At 42.6% G+C, this 14,233-nt stretch overlaps 1 protein-coding gene across 9 annotated transcripts in view; it reads left to right on the plus strand.

The window, feature by feature from the left end:
• Nucleotides 1–2,583: 2,583 nt before the first annotated feature.
• Nucleotides 2,584–14,233, plus strand: part of ZMYND11 (zinc finger MYND-type containing 11) — a 112,640-nt gene continuing 100,990 nt past the window's right edge. For 2 of the 9 annotated variants that reach the window (XM_008002069.3, XM_037983261.2), the window contains exon 1: nucleotides 3,353–3,462. The gene's annotated coding sequence lies outside the window, so the exon portion shown is untranslated. The other 7 variants (XM_037983254.2, XM_037983257.2, XM_008002066.3 and 4 more) reach the window with 6 other exon arrangements.

A 14,233-nucleotide genomic window follows, 5' to 3' on the forward strand; every position in this document is an offset into this window, starting at 1 on the left:
AGACTATGGAAAACTGTAATCAGAAGTCAGAAAGGCATGGAATGAAATCAAAGAATATTGTATAGTCTTAGAAAATATTTTATTAGGGCAACCCGCTTGAGTCCCCTTCCACGCTGTGGAAGCTTCATTCTTTCGCTCTTCACAATAAATCTTGCTGCTGCTCAAAATATATATGTGTGTGTGTGTATGTATATGTATATACATGTGTATATATGTATATTATATGTATAGGTCTCTGAGAAAGTCTCCCTTTGCAGTACGAACTAGCCTTGTGGAGTGGCTAGATCATGACTGCTCACTTCAGCATCTTTTACTGAATGTTTCTTATCCTCTTGCTTTTTTGGAGGTCTGAAGATGGGGGGCTGTAGCATGTGTAAGAGATGACACTCACTAGGCACACATTTTTGAGGGCTGCCCCACATCAGGAAGTGGCTCTGGAGGCATGGGCCAATAAAGGTGCTGTGACGTTTACACTCACAGCCATCTGCAGCAGTCCACACTTTATTACAGTTACAGTTAACATTTTCTTCTACAGTACTTCCTGATAATATTTAACAAAATAAATAATGAGACTAAACCCTAACTCATGTCAAATGAGTTTGCGCAATTATTACCTTGCACACACCATACTGTACCAATAGCCAGGTAAGGAAATCTGATCTGGACACTCATTCTAGAAAATAGAGCAGTGCTGCTCTGATTGGGGGTGGGAGGGGTATTCCCACATCTTGGTCCTGCAGAGACAGCTCCCTGACAGCTCTGAGAAGCCCCAGGGCTCACTGGCACCCACTTTGAAACTCACCAATCCAAAAAGGAGAATTAAGAAGTAAAAATCTGTCTGTATTCAATTCCATAAAGAGTATAGCTTCGTCACTTAAGATACTAGCACAGCAATTAGTTACTGGTCTTCTGGGCTTCCTCCAAACCTCGAACCGTTGGCCCCCAGACCCACACACACACATGCATTCAGTTGAGGGGCAAATGAAACAAATTAAACTTTTAATGGCCTCTTGGTATGCATTTCAAGAGAGTTAAGATCAACCCAAGTTTCTGCCAGCAGTGTATATAAGTGTTCATTTTGCTAACTCTCAGTAGCATTATCACTGGAAAAGAATTGTCTTATGAAGCAATGTTACATTGTTTGAATGTATGATTGCTTCCTAATGATTTTTCATTACTAGTGAATTTGAATAGTTGTCAGTATTTATTAATAGTTTTATTCCTTCTTTTGTAAATTATCCATGGCTTTTGCATTTTATGTGGGGAGGGATATTCATATTCATCTTAGTGGATAAATACCACCTTACTTGGAAAATAGAGCCAAGGGTTAAATTCTAGGCAAAACCAATAGGAAAATCAGGGTAAGTTATCTAACGTACATTAGGTTGAATGAGAGATGGTATCGGGGTATAAAATTTGAAATGATGCCTACAAAGTGTAACTGGAGAAAAATGTGGAGTTATGCAGCCACTTCTTTCCTAAAAGGTAAGCTTCTTTTTATTGATACGATGTTGTCTTACTCGAGTGCCTTCTGTAAAATACACAGAACCATGCAGTCCTCTATTTTACAGATGAAGTAACAGACTTTTTAAAAAGGTGACTCACTGAAAGCTCTTCATTGTTGGAATTCCCGGTCCAACATTCAAACCAGGCATGGCTTGCTTTTCTTCTGACACGTTTTAATCCCTCTACTAAATTTTAACGATATATATTTATTCTTAAAATGAATTAAAATTATTCTGTGATGTTCTTTGAGATAACCAAAAACTCTCCGGGATGTATCAGAATGAGGGCTGTAAAGATTGTGTTTATTCGACTAGTGTATATCACAGACCTATTCAAGTACCACCCATTTCTAAATTCGAACAATCTTAGAAATCAGTTGTAGAAGCAGATTGATATATTTTATCAGAATCCCCAAATTCCTACAACGGTCTCTTCCTAATGATTTTTCAGGTGGGGACACGTGTCAAGACGCCCAATAGACACCTGAAACCCGGGGTAGTGCTGAACCTTACTTACACTACGTTTTCTCCTACACATACCTGCCTATAATAGAGTTTAATTTGTAAGTGAGGCACAATGAGAGATTAACAACACTAACAATAAACCAGAACAATTATAACACTATACTGTACTAAAAGTTATGAGAATGTGGTCTCCCCGAAAACACCTTGCTGTCCTGTACTCACCGAATTTCAGAGGCGAGCACTCTGACTGACAGGTGTTCCCCGACTCCCGGTGGCGAAAGGTCCTTCGGGGAAACAGGTGAACACTATCAAAATACGCTTATCTCCGAACCTTTCTTAAACCACAGTTTTAAGGGATCGTCTCTGATTAAGTCTAGAATTCCTCTCCATAGAAGATAACCTACTTGTCGCGCAAATCTGCAGCGTTCTTGCAGGGCTGCTGACGGGTGGTCCTGTTCTTTTCGCAGTCCTGTTCGCGCAGAGATGGAACGAGGAACTTAGCGTATACCACTCCTTTTGACGACAGGAGTAAAAGGCTGTTCAGACTACCTGAACAATGTTGTTAAGGGAAGCACTCGTACTTCTCAGACTTCGTCGTTCCGGACCCCGCGAGCCCGGGGCAGGCACCAGGTCCACCCGGGGCTGAGCTGCCGCGGCGCCTGACAATGCCCCCTCGCGCCCCGGCCTCGGCGCCCGCTCCCGGCTCCAGCGCGCCTGCACGTACGTAGCCTTCACGTGTGTGTGGATACGGAGTGCATGTGTGGAGACAGAGGAATATGCTCCAACAAATTTCGGATAGAAGCGCCGAGGACAGGACGTGGGGAAGGTAGGAGCCGCGTGCACGGCTCCGGCCCCGGGCGGGAGGCGGCCGCAAGCCGGGCCGGCAGCGCGCAAGTCCGGCGCCAGCCGCTAGAGCCCCCAGTGCGCGGCCCGGCCGCGGGGCGCCTCGACCCGACACAATAAACTCCGAGGGCCGGCGGGGCGAGGGGCCGGTGGGGCCGAGGGCCGCCCCGCGCAGCATCGCCATGTGAGCGGCTGCCGCGGCCTCGCGGGGACCCAACTTTCCCGGGCGGCGGCGCCCAACTTCCAGCCGCCCGCTCCGGCCGCGCAGGCCCGCGGCCCCCCGGGGAGACGCGACCAAGTGCGGGCGGCGGGGCCCTCCCGGCCCTCACCCCGCTCGCGGCGCCCCGGCCGCCTGGCCTCCCTCGCTCTGGCGCGACCGCGGCGTTCTCTGAGGTGGAGTATTACAAACATGGCGCCCCTCGAGCCCGGAGCCCTTCGCGCGGAGCCGGCGGCGGGGTCCGGGCGGGGGGAGCCGGGGAGGAGGGAGGAGGCCGGCAGGGAGGAGGAGGAGGCGGCCTGAGCGTCCCCCCCGCCCCCCGCGCCCGTCGCCGGCTCAGGCCCGAGAGGCGCCGGGCGGCGGGAAGGAGGCGGCACCGGAGGGGAGGGCCGGGCGCGGCGGCGGCGGCGGTGGAGGAGCCGGAGCATAATGGTGGGGAAAGCTCGGCGGCGGGGCGGCGGGGCGGGCGGGGGCGTCCGTGGAGATGGCGCGGCCCGCGCGGCGGAGCCTGCCTGGCCGCGGCCTCTGGGGCGGCGGCGGCACCAGCGGGTGCTGATGGTCGCTCGCCCGCTCGCGAAGGGCTCCGAGCTGCCGGGGAGCTCTGTGGATGGCGGGCCGGGCCGGCGGGGCCTGCGAGGGCGGCGGCGGGGCCTGCGGAGGCTACGGGCCCGCGCCCCCTCGCCTTGGGCGGCCGCGGAGGAGGCCCCGGGATGAGGCCCTGGAGGACCGCGCGGGGCCTGCTCGGGCCGGGAAGCCGCGGAGTCGCGTGAGCACCGCCCGCCGGGCCCCATGCCCCTCTTTCGGTCAGGCCTCCTGGGCCCGTGCGCAGTCGGGGCCGGCGGGGAACGCGGCCCCGGGCGTGTGGCGGGCGGAGAGGAAGCGTTTGTCGCGCGGCACGTCGTGTGCTAGCCCGGGAGCGGCGGGCAGGGCTGGCCCCGAGGCCCGGGGCGGAGATTCGTCGGTCCCCCGGGGCTGTGAGCGACCCCGGCAGCGGCGCCGCCGCCTCAACAGGTCCTCGCGGACCTCCGGGACAGTCCTGCGGGGTCCGCCGCCCTCCTCCCACCCAGAGCTCCGGGGAGAAGCTGCTGAGGACGCGGCTGGGACGAGGGGGGGCGCCGGGACCCGGACTTGGACTTGCAGTCTCCCCTCGCGCGTTTCTCCCGAGCCGGGAGGAGGAGGAGCTGGCGATGTGTGCGCCGTGCCTGGTGTCTTTTGCAGAGTGACCGGCGTACCTGTTTTATTCGTGTGTACCCGTGCGCGTTGTGCTGTGCGGTGTCCTATGCGGTGGGTACGCAGTACCGGGGATGGTATATGGTGTGTACTCTGTGTCGTATGCAGTGTGCTCGAAGTCCCCGGTATTTTGTGCAGTATGTGCATGGTACCCTGCTGCCATATGAGGTGTGTGTGTGGCACTCCATGTCATATCCGAGTGTATATAGTATCTGGATAGTATTGAATATATTTACCTTACCTGGTGTCACATACAGTGTGTATGTAGTACCTGGTGTCATATATGCTGTGTGTATAGCACCAGGTGCCACATACTGTGTGCACACAGTACTTGGGGTCATATATGGTGTGTACATAGTATCCTTTCACACTGTATGTGCAGCACCCAGTGTCATATACAGCCCTTACGCAGTTCCGGTGTTCTGTGCAGTATGTGCAGGGTACCGTGCTGCCATATGCGGTGTGTGTGCAGTATTCAATGGCATATACATTAGATATATAGTATCTGGTGTCATATACAGTGTATATACACTATCTGGTGTTACCTATGTTTTGTGTATATATATGGTGGCATATACAGTATGTATACATTACCTGGTGTTATATATGGTGTGTAGGTAGTACCTAATGTCATATGCCATGCATATATAGTACCCAATGTCATATGCACCATGCATGCACTATCCTTGTCACAGAAGCTGTACCCAGTGTCAGATGCAGTGTGTGCCTAGTACCGAGTGTCATATGTACTGTGTACACAGTACCCACTGTCTTATCCAGGGTATGTAGTACCCTGGGTCATATACGGTGTGTACATGGTATCTGGTGTCATGAATGTCTGTGAGCCTGGAGGAGATACCCAGGTGGCCCATTCAGGGCCCTGCTGGTAGGAGGGAGTGGTGCAGGTTGGGTTTTTAGGGAGGTCTAGAACCCTTGGTCTGCCTCACTTAGATGTTCTGCGTAAGCTGAGTCATGTGGAGGCAAGAGCATTCTTAAAAATAATTTAATCTGTTTGTTCAAAAGCAGAAAGTAAATGTTTACTTGTTTTCCTCTAAACCGAGAAATATAGTAATTTTAGCTTAGTAAATATGGTGTGCACAACGTTTTCAGATTTTTGAGGTTATTGATTTTAATTAATGGTTGGGTGTTATCAGGGAGATAGTGTTGGTTGTACTTAGAAAGTTGGTAGGCAGGGTCATCTTTGTGGTTTTTCTGAATGTCTAATTTTTACATGCAGGAAAAAAATATGAAAGTAGAGGCATTTAATTTGCCTCGTCTTTGACTAACTGGCACAGGTTACATTATAGTTGTTATTTTTGGTTGACTCATCTTTATAAGATGACCAGGCTAGAGAATCAAAGATAGAGGATATGGGATGTGATTTTGACAGAATCAAAATATTTGTCTTGCTTAGCTCTGTGACTTAAAGGATTTCTGTATTTCACATGGTGCTTTTTCCCCATAGAGATTGCTCATATGAAAACCAAATCTTCCTTTTACAGTCTCTAAATTGGACAAGTTATTTTTGCAATTACCGTTTGTGAGGTGTTTAAATAAATGTACATTTACAAGCTTCCAGCTTCACAAAAATAAATCAATTACAATGTTAAAATTCACTTCTTTCATTCATACTGAATACCATTCTGTTGGTGTTTTTTTTGTTTTTTTGAGACAGAGTCTTGCTCTGTTGCCCAGTCTGGAGTGCAGTGGCGCGATCTCGGCTCACTACAACCCCTGCCTCCCAGGCTCAATCAGTTCTCATGCCTCAGCCTCCTGAGTAGCTCGGACTACAGGCGTGTGCCACCACACCTGGATAATTTTTTGTATTTTTAGTAGGGATCAGGGTGGGGGGTGGTTTGCCATGTTGGCCAGGTCTCAAAACTGGCCTCAAATGATCCACCTGCCTTGGCCTCCCAAAGTGCTGGGATTACAGATGTGAGCCACTGCACCTGGCCCTGTTGGCATTTTGAATGGATGTCATGCATGTTTCAATGAATGACATATGTTTATTTGGACTCTCGTCCTTCATCCTTCGGTAACCCTCCCAGTTTTTTCTTCTTAGGATTGTTACAGTGGTGTATAATAGAGGCATTCATACCCTTTGGCATACCTTAATTGAGACACTACTTGGACCTAAGAATTTTAATACTTGCAATAAAAGTATCAAATGCTGCTATAACTTGCTTACTTAAAGCCCTAACCTGCTGGTGTCAGATTTTCGGTAACTTTCTTGTCCTTCAGTTGAATTCTACATGGAAAAGAGTTAGCCTTATGATAGTTAAAACTTTTCACTGTTTGAAAACCTTGAATTGGATTTAACACTGAATTTTCTTTTTTCTTTTTTTTCCTTTTGTTGAGACACTCTCGCTCTGTCGCCCAGGCTGGAGTACAGAGGCACAATCTTGGCTCACTGTAGCCTCTGCCTCCTGGGTTCAAGTGATTCTCCTGCCTCAGCTTCCTGAGTAGCTGGGATTACAGGTGCCCGCCACTATGCCTGGCTAATTTTTCTATTTCACCATGCGAATCTTAAACTACTGGCCTCCCAAAGTGCTGGGACTATAGGCATGAACCACTGTGCCTGGCCTATCAATACTTTGATGAATGATATTATTATTCATTTATTTTAATTCATTTGAATAATACAAATAACTAAAATACACTGTGTGAGAGTTCTTATAACCATTGGTTTTACGTAAATATTTTTCTTTTTCTCATTTCTGGCACTGTGTCCATAACTGCTTCAGTTTGCATTTTCTATATTTCCTTGAAGCAGATAGACTTTCCGAATAAAGGAGAACTGGTGTTTTCTCTTCATTTGATCTTCATTAAAAACCTCACCAACATTTCTACTAGGAATTCAGCATATGTGAGTTTAATTTCTACCATTATCTCTTATATACTTTCAGTTACTTGCAGTGCCATTATCAGGTTTTCAGAACAAATGTAAATCTGCTTTGATACAGTGATTTGTGCAGATATTAGTGACCTGGAGGTTGTTCTTCAGGTTTTCAGTGTTTTGTTTTCTCTTAGTCTCGACTTTTGAAATAGTAGCTACAATTTTATAACATAAATGAGGACCGTGATAATAATATATCATGTATTGTCTGTCTACTGTATATCAGCCACTGTGCAAAGTTACTTACACGTACACTCTCCAACTTACACGTAGTCCTTTTTTTTTTTTTTGATATAGGGTCTTGCTTTGTTGCCCAGGCTGGAGCGCAGTGGCGCCATCTCGGCTCACTACAACCTCCACCTCCTGGGTTCAAGTGATTCTCATGCCTTAGCCTGCCAAGTAGCTGTGACTACAGGCAGGAGCCACCATGCCTGACTAATTTTTGTATTTTTAGTAGAGTTGGGGTTTTGCCATGTTGGCCAGGCTGGTCTCAAACTCGTATATATCTGCCTGTCTTGACCTCCCAAAGTGCAGGGATTATAGGCCTGAGCCACCACGCCGCCCAGCCACACATTGTCATCTTAAAAGCATAGCAGTCAGTCTTCCTTTTAATTATGGAAGGTTCACCTTGTAGCACACTTTAATCGCATCCTATCCCAGACACACACACACACAGAAACACATGAGAAGTGGATGAGATATTTTTTGAGACAATGTGATTTATATAACATAAAAGTTTGAGAGTCTCTGGGATAAGAGGTAAATGATAGAAACGAAGATAGTGTGAGGGAGAGAAGAACCCAAATCAAAATACCCAATACAGTAGTCATTTTGAATAATCATGGCTTAGTTACGGTTTTAAAAACATATGCAGAAATGATTTATTGCTTAAGGAAAGATTTTGTGTGCACCTGTTGTTACTGTTTTTCCATTAGAAAATCCAGAGAGTTATTTAGTTTGTATCATGGAAATGCTGTACAAGTTTTAGTATCAAAATTATTTGCAAATGCAAAGAATATGTAAAATAAGATTTTTTTTAGTGTTTATGTAATCCATTATTATGTCTTAGGACAGAACTTTGGCAAATTATTAGACATAGATATTTAACTCAATTCAATAAATAACCTAATTAGATATTTAATCTTTCGTTGCATATATATTTTTCCTGTTCAGTAACTTCCTGATTTTTATCTCAGGTTTCTTTTAAAGAGAATTTAGCATATTGGAAAATATTTTCATAATTAAAGTGCTGGGTAAATTCTTTTAAAATGTGTTCAATCAGATAGCAGTAGAAATACCCTTAGTGCACATACTTAAGTTATTCACACTATTAAGTAATTGTAAAGTTACAGTTGCATTGAGTATGTGACACATTTCATTTAATGTTGGTAACATCCGCAAATGTCCAGAATGTTTGCTCCATAAATGTCTACCAGTTTGCCCACTTTTATGTAAAACTAAAGAAGTAGAAATGACAAAAGTAATAGAATGCTGCTATATCAGAGATATAAAGGAATCATATAGACTCTTCAATGTTTGTTTTTCAGAGATGAGAGGGATATATTAACAGATCACATTAGCTTACATATTAATTGGAAAATGTGTTTTGCTGAAATACACACAGTATTTTCATTTTTCTGTAAACTTAATATTTAAGTATAGTAGGTGAACTAGTTTTACATCAGTGCGTTTATAGTTCAAGTTACTTCATAATTCGTTTTATAAGATCACACTAAAATATTGTATTTTCATATAAGGAGAATATAAGCAATTTTAATATCTTGACCTCATTTATTAATACATTGTTATTTATTAAAACTCTGCTATGTGTCATACTCTTCTTAGACGCTGAGGCGAGAAAAATAAGATGGCTCTTGCCTTTGTAGAGTTTACAGTTCAGGGTAACACATTTATTGAAGCAAGCACAGTAAAATGTAAAGGCAAGAGGACTGCTTGAGCTCAGGAGTTTGAGGCTACAGTGAGCTAAATCAGCCACTGCACTCCGACCTGGGTACTGTAGGACAGTGAATGAATTAAGATAAGTCGTATTTGAGTTAAGATTACTTGCAAAGTCTTAGCACTGATGATTTAAAATTTATCCTGATTTGTAACTTTGAGATTTTGTTATATTAACAACCTGAGGGTATTTAAAAGCAACTTTATAATTGGTAACTTTTAAAGTGCTCTGTTGAAAAGTAGAGCTGTATTAAATATCAAACATATATTGTGTTCTCCAGATATTATCTCAGCATTTAAATGAAAGGTAGATCCTAATTAAATTTGTAGTTTTTTGTTCTCTGCGGTTTGGTCTGCACGTTATGTTAAGTAAATTTAAAATATAAGTTAAGAGCAAAGGATATTCATTCCTGATTTAAGCATTTATCATGTGAACATGAAAGATACTAAAATATTCAAAGGATTTCTGTTGAGAGCTTGTCATATAATATTAGCTCTCATAACTAGGGTTAAAAAGCCTATTTTTAAAAATTGGGAAGATATTATGGTTTATAGCAAGATAATCTGATTTATATACATTTTAATTTGGCTGTACACATTAGGTCGCTTTACGAGTCTACTTTCTAAACAGTTTTTAGGAAGCTGGGTTTAATCATGAAAGTTGTTTGTGGCAGCACCACTTGTGTTATTTGTGTTTTGTTTTGCTTTTAGACAGGGTCTCATTCTGTAGGGAGTGCAGTGGTGAGAACTCTGGTCACTGCAGCCTCCACTTCCTGGGCTCAAGTGATCCTCACAGCCTCCCCAGTAGCTGGAACTACAGGTGTGTGCCACCATGCCTGGCTAATTTTTTGTAGTGATGGGGTTTCACCATGTTGCCCAGGATGGTCCCAAACTCCTGAGCTCAAGCGAACCACCTGGTTCGATCTCCCAAAGTGCTAGGATTACAGGTGTGAGCCACCTTGCACGGCCTGTTTTTTCAGAGGGGTCCCTTTTTGAGTGTCTAACATACTAGGCAATTTTCGTATCCTGTTTAGTCCTCACAAAAGCATCATGAGGGATGTGTCATTGTAACAATTTGTAACAAGGGAATAGACTCAGAAGGGTTAAGTTACTGGTGCTCAAGGTCGTAGAGACATAATCAGATTGGTCTGAATTCAAATGTATGACTACCACACCTGTAATCTGCTATGCTGCTCTGTTTCCCGAAAACCCATCAACTCCTTAAATCTTTATAGTGATATACCTTCATTTTCCCAATGCACTTTTATAAGTGCAAAAGTACGTAATATTAACAAAGTGTAAAACTGTGTACCACTGCTTATAAAAGCAGGAGGTAGAAAGACAGGAGTATTAAGAAACTCCGGGCAATCAAAACATTCTATTTATGAAGTTCTGGTTAATGCCTACTCACTGGTAATGACAGCTAGTAATCTGAGAACAAGCATAGATAATTGGTTCATTTTCTTGCTTGTCACTATGGTAGCTCACATTAGGAAGATAACTTGGTTCAGGGACAGGAGCACTGGAGGCGGGGCACCTGCAGGTCTTCATTTTAATACTTACGTAATGGAGAAAATTGTTTGAAAACATTTGGAATTAACTCAAGTATTCTTGCTGTCTTGGAAAGGGAAGTCATGGTCTTGAGGTTGTAACACTCCCCCTACTGGATAAGTTCAATTTGGATTCAGATAGCTAATTTCTTGAAAGCTGTATTAAATGCTAATTTCTTGAAAGCTGTGTTAAATGCTAAGGCTTCAGCATTCTGTTGGGTATGTACTGTCATCTAACATAAAATAATACCATTTTGTGAGAAGCATATGGTCAAGAGAGAAATAATCAAGTGATGGCACCCACAGATTGAGATCAGCGTGACACTCATCAGCAGTGATGCTGCAATGGAATAATTGAGGGCCAAGCACGAGGGAAGCTCTCTCAACTTTTGAAAGCTATTATGAATTTTTTAGTTTTCTCTTCTTGTAGAGTCTTGATTTATCTGCCTCTTGCTTGTTTTTCGATCTCGAAAGTGTGTCTGACTAATGCTGTTTTAGAAAGCAGGTCCTTAATTTTCTATTGAATTTTGACATGGAGCCCTTCCCCAATTAATGTAAAATGTGCCTACTTTCACTGTCCAGTTCTTGCAATACAAAAAAAAAATTGAGAAAAATTTGTTTGGGCCTTCCATTGACGTCAAATTTAATAGGTTTTGAGAGGAGGTTATTTACCATTAGAGATGTTGTCTTTTTAAATTATAAATGATGTAAGTCTACAGTATTTTTTCTACTGTACTTGCAATTTGGCATTTTCTTGTATGTTTAGAAATAATCAAATTTAATATGAAAGTACCAGAGATCCTTTATTTCACAATACTTATTTTACCAGTCTGCACATGTGTGTTCTACAATTATAACTTAACGAAGCCTTTTACTTGTGATCAATATTCATGTTGGATTATTTCAGGTAAGAAACTGCCATTTGAGGCAGGGTCAGGTGGCTCATGCCTGTAATCACAGCACTTTGGGAGGCCGAGGTGGGCGAATCACTTGAGCCCAGGAGGCAGAGGTTGCAGTGAGCGGAGATCCTGCCACTGCACTCCAGTCTGGACAACAGAGCAAGACCCTGCCTCAAAAAAAAAAAAAAAAAAAAAGAAAAAGAAAAAGAAACTGCCATTTCAATCATTTTAAAGTTAATTTTTTAATATTTTTAGGACTGTTCAAATAAAAATAATATTAGTCTCAGTTATTTTCAAATGAATTAAAAGCTGAACAGCCAGCAATCCAATTTAAAGTTAGACTTTCCACTCATGCTGAGGAAAAATTCACTGTCGTTGCAGTCGTATTTGTACCTCATTTATTTATTTTAATTTAATTTTGTTTTTTAACACAGAGTCTCGCTGTGTTGCCCAGGCTGGAGGGCAGTAGCACCATAACCACCATAACTGCTCACTGCAGCCTCAATCTCCTGGGGTTAGGGGATGCTCCTGCCTCAACTTCTCGAGTAGCTGGGACTATAGGCGTATGCCACCACACCTGGCTAATTTTTGTACTTTTTTCGTAGTGGGGAGGGTTTTCGCATGTTGCCCAGGATCATCTCAAACACCTAGGCTCAAGTGTTCTGCCCATCTCGGCCTCCCGAAGTGTTGGGATTACAGATGTGAGCCACCTCGCCTGGCCTATTTTTTTAAATAAACTGTTTAGAATTTTAGATGACAGTGTTACACAACTCACATTAGGAACTAGGAGTGAGTTAGCATAGTGGTTCTCAGTTATGGCTGGCTGAGCATCTGAATTCCTTTTTTTTTTTTTTTTTTTTTAACAAAAACATTAAATCAATCTCAGGGGTTGGGTCTGGGCTCTAATTTTTTATTTATAGATATAAAATGTATTTTATATATAATATATGCAGACATATTTCATTAGCTTTAGGTGCAAGTGGTTTTTGGTTACATAGATAAATTGAGTAGTGGTTAAGTCTGAGATTTTAGTGTGCCCATCACCTGAGTAGTGTACATTGTACCCAATATTTTAAAAATATTAAATATTAAAGAGATTTTTAAAATCTCTTACTCCTCTTCCACTCTTCCTCATTCTGAGTCTCCAGTGTCCATGATACTACTGTTTATGCCTTTGTGTACCCATAGCTTAGTTCCCACTTACAAGTGAGAACATGCAGTGTTTGGTTTTCCATTCCTGAGTTATTTCATTCAGAATAATGGCCTCTAGCTTCATTCAAGTTTCTGCAAAAGACATTATTTTATTGATTTTCTTTTATGGCTGAGAATATTCCATATGCATATATCACTTTTTCTTTTTTCATTTATTGGTTGATGGGCACTTAGGTTGGTTCTATATCTTTGCAATTGTGCATTGTGCCACAAGAAACATATGCATGCAGGTGTCTTTTTGATGTAATGAGTTCTTTTCCTGTGGGTAGATGCCCAGCAGTGGGGTTGCTGAATGAAATGGTAGATCTGCTTTTAGTACTTTAAGGAAGTCCGTGCCGTTTTCCATAGAGGTTGTACTAATTCACATTCCTATACATTCCCATAAGCATTCTTTTTTCTTCACATCCATGCCAACACCTATTGGTTTTTGACTTTCCGATAATCACCATTCTTGCGGGGTAAGGTGGTATCTCACTGTGGTTTTAATTTGCATTTCCTTGATGATTAGTCATAGTTAGCATTTTCTTACGTGTTTGTTGGTTATTTGTATATCTTTCTTTGAGAAGTGTCTATTCATGTCATTTGTCCACTTTTTGTTGGGATTTTTTTCTTGCTGTTTTGAGTTCCTTGTAGATTCTGGATACCGGTCCTTTGTCAGATGCATAGTTTCCAGATATTTTCTCCCATTTCGTGGGTTGTTTACTCTGATGATTATTTTCTTTACTGTGCAGAAGCTTTTTAGTTTAATTAGGTCTTGTTTTTCTTTTTGTGGCATTTGCTTTCGGGGTCTTAGTCATAAATTCTTTGTCTAGGCCACTGTCCAGAAGAATTTTTACTATGGTTTCTTCTAGAATTTTTATGGTTTTTGGTTTTAGATTTAATTCTTTAATCCGTCTTGAGTTGATTTTTGTATAGGGTGAGAGATAGGGATCCAGTTTCATTCTTCTATGTGTGACTATCCAGTTTTCCCAGTACCATTTATTGAATAATGTGTCCTTTCCCCAATTTTGTTTATGCTTTGTCAAGGATCAGTTGGTTGTAAATATTTGGCCTTATTTCTAGGTTTTCTATTCTTTTCCTTCCTATGTGTGTACTTTTATATCAGTACCATGCTGTTTTGCTTACTATAGCCTTGTAATATATAATTACACCAGGTAATGTGATGCCTCCAGATAATAGTTATTTTGCATAGGATTGCTTTGGCCATTTGAGCCACTTTTTGGCTCCATATGAATTTTAGGATTTTTCTTTATTTCTATTGAAACAATGTTTGTATTTTGATAGGAATTGCATTGAATCTATAGATTGTTTTGGGCAGCATGGTTGTTTTCATGATACTGATTTTTCCAATCCATGAACATAGGATGTATTTCCATTTGTTTGTATCATCTGTGATTTCTTTCAGTAGTGTTTTGTAGTTCTTCTTGTAGCGATCTTTCACCTCCTCTGTTAAGTATACT

Source organism: Chlorocebus sabaeus, chromosome 9, assembly GCF_047675955.1.
Source record: "Chlorocebus sabaeus isolate Y175 chromosome 9, mChlSab1.0.hap1, whole genome shotgun sequence".
Classification (NCBI taxonomy): Eukaryota; Metazoa; Chordata; class Mammalia; order Primates; family Cercopithecidae; genus Chlorocebus; species Chlorocebus sabaeus.